General features: G+C 37.8%; 1 protein-coding gene and 1 pseudogene across 1 annotated transcript in view; one reads left to right on the top strand and one right to left on the bottom strand.

The window, feature by feature from the left end:
- The window catches only part of TAFA2 (TAFA chemokine like family member 2), a 540,390-nt gene that overhangs the window by 205,593 nt on the left and 320,571 nt on the right, over positions 1 to 14,226 (bottom strand). The window lies entirely within an intron of this gene.
- LOC104676342 lies at positions 6,824 to 8,185 on the top strand (annotated as a pseudogene).

Raw genomic sequence — 14,226 nt, 5'->3', positions numbered from 1 at the left:
CATTATAAAATATAAATCAAATTACCCTACTGTCCCTATGCCTTGCTTAAAATCCCGGAATTTACCTATTCATTGAAATGAGAATAAAATATATATCTCTTACTGGAGAAAAAAAAAAACATCATCTTCCCTCTCAACCACTCTGACTTCATTTCACATCCCTCTACCCCAAGTTCCCTATGCTTCAAGCACACTGGCCCTCCCACTATCCCCTCTGCTAAGCTGATTCTAGACCTTACACTAAACGTTAATTCTGCCATAAAGGTTCTCTTACCTGTCTCTGTAGTGGTCTGCTTTTCATAATCACCTCCACGGAGGTTATTATGACCATCCTGCCCTCCAGAGTTCAGAGAGACCCACCCTGCAATTTCTCTCTCTCTCTCTCTCTCTCTCTCTCTCTCTCTCTCTCTCTCTCTCTCTCTCTCTGTCTCTCCAAATAGCCTACAGCATTTTCTCTATTCATTCTCATCTAAAATTATTCTATTCACTACTTTATACATTTGTATAAGTGTCTATTTTCTCCCTTTTCCCATTAAAATGTAATTTGCATGAGAGCAGAGATCCTGCCTGTAAGTCACTACTGTAGCACATAGAACATCACCTGGATCATGGAACATCAAGAGATGTAGAATGAAGAACTAGGTATATTTTATAATCAGAACAAAAGAGATGAATTTTTTAATGGAGAAGTTTTATTACTTCTTTTAATTAAAAAAAAAAACTTTCCTTATATTCAACAACTAGAAATGGAGATGTGAAGAACTGTACATATTGGTGGAGTGATAGAAGAAGTGAGAAGAATGAGTGGGAGATGAGGAAATGGAAACAAAGACTAGATTACTCTTTCAAGAAACACGCAGAGAAGGGAAGTAAAGATGGAGTGGTGGATAGAGAGATTTAAACAAGATAACAGAGCCAAAAGAAAGGGAGTAGTTAAAGATACCAAAGTAAGCATAGATTATGAAAGTTAATTTTCAAATGAGGTCAAAAAATAGGTGACAGTTTTGTCAATGTAAAGCATTCTACAAGTATAATTTATTATTGTTATTATTCATTTAGTTTCCTTATTTTTATAGAAATGAAATGTATCCTTCAAAACTAAACCCTTCTTTGTTCTTACAAACAGATTAATACTAATATCCTACTAAATAGGACATCGAGAGCTACAAGTTTGACTACATTGCTGCTTTTATCCAAAATCATGTCTAACCTGAGTAGAATTGTATAACACTATGCCTGCATATAGAATATCCAAGTTGTTACTGAAATAGCAATTGTCTTTGAGGTGGATGGTGCCATCGATATTGACAGAGATTAAATATTAAAGCACAAGAGACTCACATGTAAGTTGTATATATAAAGGGTATATAGTAACAAATTAGGAGATTAACTCATACATGTAATCATGTATGTTGTGTGTTATATCATCCAGAAAGCAAGGTGGTTGATTTTAATCATCTTAATTACTGCAGTTTTGCTTTTCACTTCATATCATATATCAAGTATCATCACATGATGGCATTTTAAGCCACATTCACTAGGCACATTATGTGAGTCAGAACATTCCTTTTGAAGAACTAGTATTTACATTTCCTATATTGTACATTATTATCAAAAGTTTATGGAGTTGTATTTTCACAAGCTAGTCATAGGATTAGCCGAATTAGGTCATATTTTCTTAAACAACTTCAAAACACAGACTTTGGAACTTAAATCAGTTTCTAAACTTTGTCTGAACTGAAACACTTGTTTTAAAATGCTTATTACGTTTGATGTATCAGTGTTTTGTAATGAATCCAGCTCTTAATTCTATTCACTAAAGAAGTCAACCCTGGAGATTTAGCCAAGAAAGCTGCATTGGTTTCTAAGGATTTCCTGGCAGCAAACACAAGCCTCATTTAAGAACCACAATTATCTGCTTCCTTCACCCAAATTTTATACTTTCATTCATTTCGCCACAATACTGCAATTTTGGTGGGTACAAAAACTCAGGAGCACTATGGCTTTATGCTAGCCGTGTATAGCCAAATTGTTGGATTTGTGCAAATACCTTTACCACCCACAGATTGAAATGATATAGAAGAGAAATGTATTATCATTTAAATGATTTCTCCAGAAACACAATATTCCAAGGCACCAAGCTCTAACATCCAAAACAGAAAACACTGCTGTAAGGCAAAGATAAAGCAATCATTTAAGATTTTTCAGAGCCCTAGAAAGACACCTGAAATGATCAAGGCTAAGCTACATCACCTTGCATCTATTATTACAAGTGTATCACTTGCCCTCCTTTCTATCTATAAAATGGGAATGTCTTCTATTTTCTTCAAATAGAAATGTCATTAGAATAAACAAGAAGTCATGGGAGAGTTTGAACTTAAAGATGTGAAAAATCAGAGGTGTTACTGTTTCTTCAAAGGTCCTTCTCCCAGATCATAGGCTTATAAGTCAGAAAAACTAAACGTGATCCTGGATTCCAACAAATAATAGTCAAATAAATTTGTCAGCTTTACTTAACATCGAGTCTCAATGCACACACAGAGAATGTATAAATAATATTACATATAATATTGTAATGTATGTATGTAGTGAATGTATAAATATTACTACATATGTTGTAAAGAATGAGCACAAGAGAGATAAAGCTAAATGTACGTCTTTCATTCTCACATGTCCTGTTGAGGCATTTTACTCTTCTCTCAGTGGCTGTAGATAGTTTGAGGAGGGTGCATCCATCATATTTAAATTTCATATCTCTTTCCATTTCAGTCGTAATCCTAAACTACATTCTTTCTCCGCATTTCTGTTTTGTATTCAGTACTCCTCTCCTTATCAATTGCTTATTGTTTTATATTATTATCTCTCTCCTCCAGGGTCCAAATCTGTTTTTCGCAAAGACAAAAATTAAGGAAAATATGGTGCAGTTACATAGTATGACCAAAAGTGAGATTTCATACTGAACCACTGTAACAAGATATACATATATCAAAAAATAAGCCATCAAACATTTGAGTCTAATCAAGCTAAAATGTAAAATATATTAAAGCTACTAAATTGAAAATAAATCTAATTTTTGCAATTTAATATGAAATGCATGTGTCCACAAAATCATGATGATGTTTGTAAAGGAGAGGGCTGGATAACTGAATCTAGACAACACAAAACCTTGTTTTATATTTGTCCTCTTCTCCTACAAAAACTTCAGACAAAAGTACTAACAATTAGAAAAATTTGGATTACCTTCTCCTACCCTCTTAACACAATGACACTATGTCACAATATGAATTGAAACAAGTGGTAGGAGACAAGCAGATGATTTGTAGATCTGTAAACAACCCACAAAGCTTCCATTCCTGCATGATCTGGAGATGACTACATTTCACAAACGTTAGGTGGAGCACCATTATATGGAATAAGAAAGAAAACTTCCAATTATATGTAGCCTTTTATAGATGGCTAAATCACAAGCCTTATATTTAATTTTGTGATTATATATGGTAAAAAGAGAGATAACTCTGCACATAGCATCTAAGTTCTGTATATAATATTCATAATAAAATATTTTCTTGCTTTTTTAATAAGACTTTTATAATGCAAATAATAAGATTTCATCATTGCAAATAAGCTATGGTAATGGAACCAGTTCTAAATATTTCTTCACTCTATTATCATTGGGAATAGTTAAGACTTTTACTCCTTTTGTTCTGGTGTACCTGTTCTCTTGGGAAATGAGGCATGGAAGAAATCCACTTCACCTCAGCTCTTTCTCCTGCATGCTGGCAAATGAGTGAAAGAATGAGTGAGAACGACGACAACCATCTTTAAGAGTTCTTTGTTAGGATAAAGTTTGTGGTCCAAGAACATTTATTCTCACCGTGGTAACACCTACATATATGAAGGACTCTCCATTTTATGCATTTAACCATCCAGTATGGTCAATATGCCAGCAAGCACTAGCTAGTTAACAGCACACATTCAGAGAGAAAAACAGCTTTACCAGCAAACCATTGCAACATGGAAACTCCCCCTCAACACAGATTGTTCTCAAAAGTAGGTGAACGGAAGAGCTAAAGTTTCATATCTGAAGGCCTCTGCTCATATAACCATCCCTTCTAAAGCACCAACATCAACATATTTCAACCATACCATCAAAAATTATAAAAACAAACAAAGCGTTTAAAAAAAAAGATAGTAGTTATGTGTCAAAAAGAATGCTATTCTGTGTTCTCAAAAGAAACCAAAAGGAAAGAGTCCAAGAATAGACTGTTTAATCAAGTTCACTTGAATTCACACTGCTCTCTGAGAATAATAGTTTAAGCAACATTTTTGGACAATTAGGTGCACTAGCATTAAATCCCTGAGCACAGCAACGTCACAAAGCACAATGAAAGAGACAGTGATGCTGGGACCCCCACACTTTTATCACTACATTCTATTCACACTCCTTATATGTGTTTGATAGTTGTACACTACTTCATATATTTTAATGAGCTGTCTTCGAGGGAAAGGTAGAACATTATCAGATTTTAATATAACAAAGTACCATCCTCAGCTTTCAGCTAACAGCTTAAGCAACTGAGAACTCAACTGATTAGGAATCAAAGAAGCAACCACTCTGTGCTACAAACCTCAGTCTACAGTAAGCCTCTATAACGTATTGCTTTCTGACTTGTTCTTTTTGCAATAAGATTTCAGTACCTTTTAGAATCTCACTTTTTTACTTTTTCCCTTTATGAATAAAATCAATCACATAATATACACTACTCTAACTGCTATTTGCCATCAGCTGCTTTGTTCCACTCCTAACATTTTCCTTTTGGATGAATTTGGCTTCCTCAGTCATGATGCAGGTATTTTCCTACAGTATGCAATCACATGGCAAAGCAGCAGTCAAGTGGTTAAGTGTGCAATCTTGAGAAATTTTCCCAATGGTGAGATGTATTCTATTGTGAAATTATGCCCCAAGGTGGTGGTGGAAGCCTATTACCTGGGTCTATTTTCAAAAAATTCTCCAAAGAACACCTTGAGGAAAGCCCTATATTACAGGGATATGAAGAACTAGTCCGAACTACAGCCATCGTCGTTTCATAGTGGCTGAAAACCTACCGACCTAATTTCTTCTCAATTTATGTCCCATTACTTCAATTGCTAGGAACAAGGATTCAGGACACATCAGCTAGAATACTACACAAAACAAGTGCCAGATATCGCTACAGTTTAGCAACAATTGAACCAGTAATCCCTGAGTTAACACTCTTCTTGCAATGTACAATGGACATGAGAGTACTTTGTAAACTATATAGTAGTCTACAAATTAGACTTATTACAAAATCATACTAAATTAGGTAATAGGGTGAATGGATAAACAAATTGTGATATATATATATATACACACACACACACATACACACACATATACATATATATACACACACAGTGGAATATTATTCAGCCTTAAAAAGAAATTACAACATAGATGAACTTGGAAACATGTTAAGTGAAATAAGCCAGACACAAAAGTACAAATACTGTGTGATTCTACTTACATGAGAGGTACCTAGAATAGTCAAATTCATTGTGACAGAAAGTAGAATAGAGATTACCAGGAGCTGAAGGGAGGGGGAAATGGAGAGTTACTATTTAATGAATATAGAGTTTTTGTACAGGATGATTTTTAAAAGAGTTCTGGAATACATAGCAGTAATGTACAACATTGTGAACGTACTTAATGCGGCTGAATTGTAAAAAAAAAATGGCTACAATGGTAAACTTTATGTTATGTCTATTTTACAACAATAAAAATGAAGAAAAACACATAAAATGGCAAGAGTCATAATGGGAACAGTTCTGCTCGTTGGCTCTACCATATAACCTACATTTATTTTCTTTGTGGCACTGAACAGTATTTGAAATAGTATTAACCTATTTGCTTACTTGCTTATTGTCTCTCTCTCCCACTACTAGAATACAATCGACTATAAGAGCACAAACCTATGCCTTCTATTTCACTACTTTACTTCCAGCATTTTTGATGCTTCTTATCACAGAGTCTGTGCAGAAAAAAATATGTGTTGAATAAATAAATAGATGGAAGAAACACTACACATGTCCTTTTAATTTTGAGTTTGGTTACTCCGCATGATCACATGCATTTTCTTATGTCCAATAACATTTAATGTCTCTACCTCTTGTAGGCAGTAGAATACTTTCAATTGTTGTTTATATTACATGTAAGTCTTATATCTGTAAATAGAAGCTAAGCTCCTTGACAAACCATACACTATAGCTCTATTTCCCCACAAAGTATCTTACTTTTGCACAGTGCCATATGGTATACTAAGAACTTTTACATCTGTGATCATCTTTGGTTCACATGATCATGAGGCTGGCAGATGGAATCATCCCTCTTGCAGAGACGAGGGAACAGGCTTAGAGAAGGTAAGTGACTTGTTCAAAGTCAAAGTTAGTAAGTAGCACAGCCAGAACTCAAAACCAGTTATCCACCAGGCACAGTGGTTCATGCTGTGGCTCAATGCTTTGGGAGGCTGAAGCATGAGGATCACTTGAGGATAGAAGTTGGAGTCTGCAGGGAAATTTGATGGCACCACTGCACTCCAGCCTGGGCAACATAGCAAGACCCTGTCTCAAAAAAATGTTTAAAAAGTTCTTCCAACTTCAGGCCCAAAGTTCTTTTCATTAAAAGTCTGATAATGAAGAAGCAGCAGCTTCTCCACTCCTTCTCAAATCTCCACCTGGTTGGGGCCCACCCACTTCCACTCCTGGCTCTACTATGTCCATCAAGGTGACCTAGAAGTCCCATAAGATGTCCACCTCTGGTCCCTGGGCCTTCAGCAGCCACTCCTACACGAGTGGCCTGGTGCCCCCATCACCTCCTCAAGCTTTTCCCAAGTGGGCAGCAGCAGCTTCCAGGGTGGCCTGGGCAGAGGCTTTGGTGGGGCCAGCAGTATGGGAGGGATCACTGCTGTCATGGTCAACCAGAGCCTGCTGAGCCCCCTTAACCTGGAGGTGGACCCCAACATCCAGGCCAGGCCCTGCACACCCAGGAGGAGGAGCAGATCAAGACCTTCAAAACAAGTTTGCCTCCTTCATCAACAAGGTACGGTTCCTAGAGCAGCAGAACAAGATACTGGAGGTCAAGTGGAGCCTCCTGCAGCAGCAGAAGTTGGCTCAGAGCAACATGGACAATGTTCCAGAGCTACTTCAACAAGCTTAGGCGGCAGCTGGAGACTGGGCCAGGAGAAGCTGTGGCTGGAGGTGGAGCTTGGCAACACACAGGAGCTGGTGGAGGACTTAAGGAACAAGTACCATGATGAGATCAATAAGCATACAGAGATGGAGAATGAATTTGTCCTCATAGAGAAGGATGCGATGAAGTTTACATGAACAAGGTAGAGCTGGAGTCTTGCCTGGAAGGGGTGAGATCAACTTCCTCAGGCAGCTGTATGAAGAGATCAGGGAGCTGCCATCCCTGATCTCCAACACATTTATGGTGCTGTCTGTGGACAGCAGCCGCTCCCTGGACACGGACAACATCATCGCTGAGGTCAAGGCCCAGTAGGAGGAGATCGCCAACTGCAGATGGACTGAGGCTGAGAGCATGTACCAGATCAAGTATGAGGGACAACCTGCGGCGTACAAAGACTAAGATCTCCGAGATGAACCAGAACCTCAGCTGGCTCCAAGGGCCTCAAAGGCCAGAGGGCTTCCCTGGAAGCCTCCATCACAGATGTTGAGCAGCGCGGGGAGCTGGCCATAAGGATGCCAACACCAAGCTGTCCGAGCTGGAGGCCACCCTGCAGCGGGCCAAGCAGGACATGGCTTGGCAGCTGCGTGTATACCAGGAGCTGATGAATGTCAAGCTGACCCTGGATATCAAGATTGCCACCTACAAGAAGCTGCTGGAGGGCGAAGAAAGCCGGCTAGAGTCTAGGATGCAGAACATGAGTATCTACTCGAAGACCACCAGTGACTATGCAGGAGGGCTCAGCTCGGCCTGTGGGGGCCTCACAAGCCCTCTCCTTAGCTATGCCTGAGCTCCAGCTTTGGCTCTGTAGGGGGCTCCAGCTACTTCAGCGGCACCATCTCCACCAGGGCTGTGGTTGTGAAGATCGAGACCCGCGATGAGAAGCTGGTGTCTGAGTCCTCTGAAGTCCTGCCGGAGTGAATGGCCATGGTAGCCCCTCCCACTCTACCCCCACTGCAGCTGCCCCAGAGCCGGTGAGAGAGGCTGCTGTGCAGGGGAGCACAGGGAACAGGAGACCCACCTGAGACTCAGCGCTAGCCCTCAGCCCACCCGCGGGGGGAGTTTACTGCCAGGGGGACCCCCTTTCCCCATACCTCCAGCTACAAAACAATTCACTTTTTTCCCAAAATAAACCCTCAGCTAGCTCTGCCAACTGTCAAAAAGAAAAAAAACAAAAAATTGATAATGAAAACGATTCTAACGTCTTATTTCCATCATACAAAATAGAATATGTTAAAATAATTCCTACTAAATTTTTTTTTCTGGGCCTATGAAAAAAGATGCCAGTAATTCTAGAGCTAATACATGCCGACGGGCGCTGACCCCCTTCGCGGGGGGGATGCGTGCATTTATCAGATCAAAACCAACCCGGTCAGCCCCTCTCCGGCCCCGGCCGGGGCAGGGGCAGGCGGCTAAACAAGAAATGGGGAAAGGATTCCCTATTTAATAAATGGTGCTGGGAAAATTGGCTAGTCATAAGTAGAAAGCTGAAACTGGATCCTTTCCTTACTCCTTATTCGAAAATTAATTCAAGATGGATTAGAGACTTAAGTGTTAGACCTAATACCATAAAAACCCTAGAAGAAAACCTAGGTAATACCATTCAGGACATAGGCATGGGCAAGGACTTCATGTCTAAAACACCAAAAGCAATGGCAACAAAAGCCAAAATTGACAAATGGGATCCAATTAAACTAAAGAGCTTCTGCACAGCAAAAGAAACTACCATCAGAGTGAACAGCCAACCTACAGAATGGGAGAAAATTTTTGCAATCTACTCATCTGACAAAGGGCTAATATCCAGAACCTACAAAGAACTCAAACAAATTTACAAGAAAAAAACAACCCCATCAAAAAGTGAGCAAAGGATATGAACAGACATTTCTCAAAAGAAGACATTCATACAGCCAACAGACACATGAAAAAATGCTCATCACCACTGGCCGTCAGAAAAATGCAAATCAAAACCACAATGAGATACCATCTCACATCAGTTAGAACGGCAACCATTAAAAAGTCAGGAAACAACAGGTGCTGGAGAGGATGTGGAGAAATAGGGACACTTTTACACTGTTGGTGGGATTGTAAACTAGTTCAACCATTATGGAAAACAGTATGGCGATTCCTCAAGGATCTAGAACTAGAAGTACCATTTGACCCAGCCATCCCATTACTGGGGACATATCCAAAGGATTATAAATCATGCTGCTATAAAGACACATGCACACAAATGTTTATTGCGGCACTATTCACAATAGCAAAGACTTGGAATCAACCCAAATGTCCATCTGTGACAGACTGGATTAAGAAAATGTGGCACATATACACCATGGAATACTGTGCAGCTATAACAAAGGATGAGTTTGTGTCCTTTGTAGGGACATGGATGCAGCTGGAAACCATCACTCTCAGCAAACTATCGCAAGAACAGAAAACCAAACACTGCATGTTCTCACTCATAGGTGGGAACTGAACAATGAGATCACTTGGACTCGGGAAGGGGAACATCACACACCGGGACCTATCATGGGGAGGGGGGAGAGGGGAGGGATGGCATTGGGAGTTATACCTGATGTAAATGACGAGTTGATGGCTGCTGACAAGTTGATGGTTGCAGCACACCAACATCGCACAAGTATACATATGTAACAAACAATAAAAAAAAAAAAAAAAAAAAAAAAAAAAGATGCCTTGGCCGTGGGTTTGTTTTAAATGCTAAACAAGAGAGGAATTATACATGGCTAGAAATAAATTTAGCTGATTATTTGTCAATATAATATTATATATACAGTTATGCATTTCTCAATAATCAGGATACATTCTGAGAAATGCATCATTGGGCAATTTTAACATGCGAACCTCATAGAGTGCACTGACAAAAACCCATAGGTACAGCCTGCTACACACCTAGGCTGTATGGGATAATCTATTGCTCCTAGGCCACAAACTTGTAGACAACTGTAATACAATGGTATTTGTGTATCTGAGCATATCTAATTACATAGAAAAGGTACAGTAAAAATAGCATATTAAATCTTATGGGACCAACACTGTATGTACAGTTCATCATTGGCCAACACATTGGATGTGGCTTATGACTGACTGTACAGAAAAAATTGACTACAAACATATGATGGGTCCAGTAGGAGCCATACAGGCCAGTCAGTGAAGTAAGGGCTCAATCATCTCACTGTCCAATTCACCTCCAGGACACTTTCAGCTTCAGCCAATTGAGGACACATGGGAAGGAGAACCTCATACCACCCCCACCCTCCCATTTTCCTTCAGGAGCCAGAAATCCAGAATCATATCTGAAATTCATCATTTTTAAATGTTATCAATTAATCTCATTTTAAAGAACATTCTGCATGGCAAATACAGCCTGTGGGCAACCACGGTGTGGCTTCAGTTCTAAGCTATCTTATTTCTGAGTAGGTACCACTTTCTACTCATGGACTGTGTAAACTCTGACTTGAAACAGAAAAAAAAAAAAAAGAAAGAAAGAAAAAGCAAGAAGAGAGCATATGAAGACAAAAAAAAATTCTTGGTTATCGTCCCTGTACTTCTTATTTACCCACATTGAAAATTTTGCCTAGACTTATGGACTTCAAATGAGTGCCATTATATGAAATAACTGTGCTTATAAGAGTGCTTTAAAGTCCTTAGATTTGAAGATGTTTAATGTACCAATCCAACTTAAAAAGTAAGTTTGCCTTCCATGGGAGAATCCAGAGGCTAAAACAGAGGCTAAAAACAGAGTATTTATTCTTGTAAGGACAGCATCTGATGTTTCTACTCTGTACTTTAGCAGTGGCACATAAAAGATTATAATTGGGAATGAAAGAAAGAAAAGGACCTACTGAAAAACAGATGTCTTGAGCTAGAAGTAGCAATCACAGCATCTGCACTTTGGTGTCGGGAGAAAAACACTGAAAGAAAACAATAAAGCACAAGGTATAAAAATACCAAATAAGTCAGCTGTTTTTTTTCAGTTGATTGTCGGCGGAGTGGGTGGGAAGAGGACAAAAGGATATTTAGAGGACTTTGGTAAAATTCTGAAGCCTTAAATAGCTTATGGTTCAGATAAGCTGAGAAATAGAGGCAAAGGGAGTAAAAGGAGAATAAAATGGCTGTGCTTAGTTTTTCTCTTAGTGTAAGGCTTAAAAGACAATTCAGAACTGGCTCAAATTCAGAGTCTTTCGCCAAGATCAGTACCATTGCTTCTTTTTTGGTATCATCTTTCAAATGTCAAATTCGCTCCAATTTATTACATATAACTTTCCAGAAAGCACCTTAAAAACTGCCTCACTTTATTTCCTTGCAAATACTCTATGCTATATTTATATCTTCTACTTACTACATGGTAACACAGAAAGAATACAGGATTTGGAGTAAGAATACTTGGATTCAAGACTTGGTCACCTGTTTAGGTAGATGATTTCTAGAATCATTTAATTCCTCTGAGTCTCAGTTGATCATTTTGTACAATAAAGGTAATATGGCTTGCCTTAACTACCTCACAAGGTTGTTGCAATGATTAAAAGAAATAACCTATATAAAAGTATCTCTCAAGTTTTAATCTTAAAAAATCTACAAAGTCAAAGGTTCATCCTCCAATGAAACTACAACCTAACTGATCATTTAACAAACATTATTAAACATCTACTGTTACTTTAAACACTGGCAATATAGCTGTGAAAATGACAAGGTCGCTGCCTGCACACATGGAGCCCATAATCTGATTACAGTTGTAAATTTTTAATTTGGGGCTTCATGATAACATAGTAAACAAAAAAAATTCATCTTTCAGCTAATAAGTAGATAACAAGTTTGTGATAATGTATTGTTTTTCATTAATTTTCATAAAGAAAAGAATATAATGGCATTATCTTAATTAAATTCAAAAAGGCACTTAGCCTGAAACCACAGAGTAAAGGCATTATTTACTATACATGTGTCATTGAAATATAGTAATTATTAGTCACCACAGACACACTTGCTATCATGCAAACATAAGGAAAATGCAGCTGCTCACTCAAAGTTTGATTTGTGGAAATACGATATATTCATCCAAAATAGCTATTACTAAGTTCTTATTTTATGCAAGGCCCCATAGTGGACACTATAAGGGATAGGTCAGCAAGCCCCAGTTTCTTGCTTCCTTCAAAGGACTTGTAATAGAGGAATAAAAGATTTGTGAGCTCATGTAAGTAAGAGAATGATATATGAATATTGAAGAAGGGATTAGAGTTGCTTAGAAAGAGATACCAAATATAAGTAATAAAAAGGTGCCCTCATGAAATTTTGACCAATAAGGCAAAGCACTAGGCCAGCAGTCAAAACTCAAGTTTGAGTCTAATGATGTATTCACCCAAATCTGGTTCTATGAAATGAAGCAAATTACTTTAACTCAGTCTTTCTATCTATGAAATAAAAAAAACAGAAAACTACCAATATTCTGACCTTCTCAAATCCTTGAGTTGGAAAAACTCATGATTGAATGAACAGATTTTTCTGAACACCAGTTACTCCACAGTTTTGGTGGTTGCATTAGATAACATAGGTGAAGTACTCTATTTCTTACACTAAGTATGTTCTCAATAAATGCTGAACCTTGATCTGAAGTAGGAAATAGTTGAACTAAATCTTAACATATTGGTAAGATTTTCATATACAGAGATATGAAGAAAGCAATGTCAAGCCAAAAGAGCAGGCTGGGGAAAGACATGGAATATGGAACATACAGAGTATGAATGGCAAGTAATCTCATTTGGCTTCACGCTAAAGTGAATTAAGTGGAGGAATAAGAGGTAAACTTGAAACGATGGAGCTGACCCAGAATATTTAGGATGCTGACGGCCACATAGAAGTGTTTTCCCTTAATGTAGTAGGTATCAGCGAGGCACTGGGGGACTGCAAAAGACATCAGCCTAAACATGTAAAATCTATACAAACCCTTTTCATCATTTGATGATCAAACGCCTCCAAAGAAAGCCAGTCAACAAGCTCTTTGGGTAATATATTTGATAGTAGCTCATATGACACCACTACCATTTCCAGTTAACATAAATGGAAAAAAAAAAAAAAAAAAAAAAAAAAAACTCTTTGAAGATTTCAGTCTCAAACGTTTGTAGTCACTTTCTTTTAGTAGGACACTGGTGAATGCCTCTCTCAAAATTAGATGCATTGCATTTCCCAGAATTTATCTTTAATTAAGCTATCTTAAAAACTTGAGATTCTAAATGGAAAGATTTGTATCAGTAAAGTATAGAGTTTATAACTTGTTTCAGAAAGACTTCACTATACCATTTATGAATGACTATGGTACTCCATATAAATACAAAAGAAAGCATGACAAAAATATGTTCTCTCAGCTACCAATATGCAGTGTCTTAAAATTACTATACAATATGTTTGTACTATGATGAAGAGGGTTATAATAAGAGAATGAAGAATAATTTGAAGGATAGTAAAAGAAAAAAGAAGCTAAAAGATAATTAATATCTAAGCTAAATAAAAAAGGAAAAACAAATGCATTTCAAATGTGGAACCCTGCCTTCTTTTATGAGTTTTTCACTCCATTCCATTACTAAATTCAGCCAAATTTCTTAACTGAAGTAAGACAATACTTGCTAAATAAACTTCTTTGTTTCTACTGTAGGAAGCATCTAAATTTATAGTTTCTTATTTTTACAAACCTCTTTCAAATGGAAGAAATATTTTCACAGTCATAATTCAATACAGTGAATAAGATGTTTTTACTCATATTATAAAAATAAGAAAACTGAGGCTTAGAGGGGTGAAGTGACTTGCCCAGTCAGCACACACCCAAAAGGGACAACTTTAAGACCCATATCCAGGTCCTCTGATTACAAATCTCTTGTTCCTTCTAGCATATCATCCTACATCAATACTAGTGAGCATGCTATGTGTCAGATAAAGAATAGAGAAAGAGATCTTGG

This window comes from Rhinopithecus roxellana, chromosome 10 (assembly GCF_007565055.1).
Source record: "Rhinopithecus roxellana isolate Shanxi Qingling chromosome 10, ASM756505v1, whole genome shotgun sequence".
Classification (NCBI taxonomy): Eukaryota; Metazoa; Chordata; class Mammalia; order Primates; family Cercopithecidae; genus Rhinopithecus; species Rhinopithecus roxellana.
This window is presented reverse-complemented; position numbering and strand designations above follow the sequence as displayed.